This window comes from Trachinotus anak, unplaced genomic scaffold (assembly GCF_046630095.1).
Source record: "Trachinotus anak isolate AG129_WGS33_773 ecotype Australia unplaced genomic scaffold, CSIRO_AGI_Tana_v1 ptg000081l, whole genome shotgun sequence".
Taxonomy (NCBI): Eukaryota; Metazoa; Chordata; class Actinopteri; order Carangiformes; family Carangidae; genus Trachinotus; species Trachinotus anak.
Genome location: NW_027273932.1, coordinates 25,001 through 27,500, shown reverse-complemented (window position 1 = coordinate 27,500; position 2,500 = coordinate 25,001).

The following is a 2,500-nucleotide window of genomic DNA, read 5'->3' as shown; positions in this document are numbered from 1 at the left end:
GACCGGTCCCCCTCTTTACCTTCCTCGGTGTAACACTTTGAAAAATTTGCGGTCAAAGTTTTACACCGAGGAAGGTAAGAGAGGGGAAACTTCTAGTTTCGCCGACCGGTCCCCCTCTTTACCTTCCTCGGTGTAAGACTTTGAAAAACTGGCGGTCAAAGTTTTACACCGAGGAAGGTAAAGAGGGGAGTGGAGCGGAGACTCTAGATATTTGCCTTCTCCAAAGCCACATCCATGCTCCCCCTGTATCAGAGCTCCAGGGGCCAGGCTCATGGCCCAGCTTCTCCCCCTGTGATATTAAAGGCCCACACAGCACCTCCACAGGACCTCCACAGCCACACACACACACACACACATGCCTCTCTGCCCCTGTGTCAGAGCTCCAGCACCCAGGCAGATCACCCAGCCACTGGGCCTGTGACATTAAAGGGCCACACAGCACCTCCACAGCCACACACACATGCTTCTCTCCCCTGTATCAGAGCTCCAGGGGCCAGGCTCATGGCCCAGCTTCTCCCCCTGTGATATTAAAGGCCCACACAGCACCTCCACAGGACCTCCACAGCCACACACACACATGCCTCTCTCCCCTGTGTCAGAGCTCCAGGAGCCAGGCATATCACCCAGCCACTGGCCCTGTGACATTAAAGGGCCACACAGCACCTCCACAGGACCTCCACAGCCACACACACATGCCTCTCTCCCCCTGTGTCAGAGCTCCAGCACCCAGGCATATCACCCAGCCACTGGCCCTGTGACATTAAAGGGCCACACAGGACCTCCACAGCCACACACACATGCCTCTCTCCCCTGTATCAGAGCTCCAGGGGCCAGGCTCATGGCCCAGCTTCTCCCCCTGTGATATTAAAGGCCCACACAGCACCTCCACAGGACCTCCACAGCCACACACACATGCCTCTCTCCCCTGTATCAGAGCTCCAGGAGCCAGGCATATCACCCAGCCACTGGCCCTGTGATATTAAAGGGCCACACAGCACCTCCACAGGACCTCCACAGCCACACACACATGCTTCTCTCCCCTGTATCAGAGCTCCAGGGGCCAGGCTCATGGCCCAGCTTCTCCCCCTGTGATATTAAAGGCCCACACAGCACCTCCACAGGACCTCCACAGCCACACACACACATGCCTCTCTCCCCTGTATCAGAGCTCCAGGGGCCAGGCTCATGGCCCAGCTTCTCCCCCTGTGATATTAAAGGCCCACACAGCACCTCCACAGGACCTCCACAGCCACACACACATGCCTCTCTGCCCCTGTGTCAGAGCTCCAGCACCCAGGCATATCACCCAGCCACTGGCCCTGTGACATTAAAGGGCCACACAGCACCTCCACAGGACCTCCACAGCCACACACACATGCCTCTCTCCCCTGTATCAGAGCTCCAGGAGCCAGGCTCATGGCCCAGCTTCTCCCCCTGTGATATTAAAGGCCCACACAGCACCTCCACAGGACCTCCACAGCCACACATCCATGCCTCTCTCCCCCTGTGTCAGAGCTCCAGGAGCCAGGCATATCACCCAGCCACTGGCCCTGTGATATTAAAGGGCCACACAGCACCTCCACAGGACCTCCACAGCCACACACACATGCTTCTCTCCCCTGTATCAGAGCTCCAGGGGCCAGGCTCATGGCCCAGCTTCTCCCCCTGTGATATTAAAGGCCCACACAGCACCTCCACAGGACCTCCACAGCCACACACACACACATGCCTCTCTCCCCTGTATCAGAGCTCCAGGGGCCAGGCTCACGGCCCAGCTTCTCCCCCTGTGATATTAAAGGCCCACACAGCACCTCCACAGGACCTCCACAGCCACACACACATGCTTCTCTCCCCTGTATCAGAGCTCCAGGGGCCAGGCTCATGGCCCAGCTTCTCCCCCTGTGATATTAAAGGCCCACACAGCACCTCCACAGGACCTCCACAGCCACACACACACATGCCTCTCTCCCCTGTATCAGAGCTCCAGGGGCCAGGCTCATGGCCCAGCTTCTCCCCCTGTGATATTAAAGGCCCACACAGCACCTCCACAGGACCTCCACAGCCACACACACATGCCTCTCTGCCCCTGTGTCAGAGCTCCAGCACCCAGGCATATCACCCAGCCACTGGCCCTGTGACATTAAAGGGCCACACAGCACCTCCACAGGACCTCCACAGCCACACACACATGCCTCTCTCCCCTGTATCAGAGCTCCAGGAGCCAGGCTCATGGCCCAGCTTCTCCCCCTGTGATATTAAAGGCCCACACAGCACCTCCACAGGACCTCCACAGCCACACATCCATGCCTCTCTCCCCCTGTGTCAGAGCTCCAGGAGCCAGGCATATCACCCAGCCACTGGCCCTGTGATATTAAAGGGCCACACAGCACCTCCACAGGACCTCCACAGCCACACACACATGCTTCTCTCCCCTGTATCAGAGCTCCAGGGGCCAGGCTCATGGCCCAGCTTCTCCCCCTGTGATATTAAAGGCCCACAC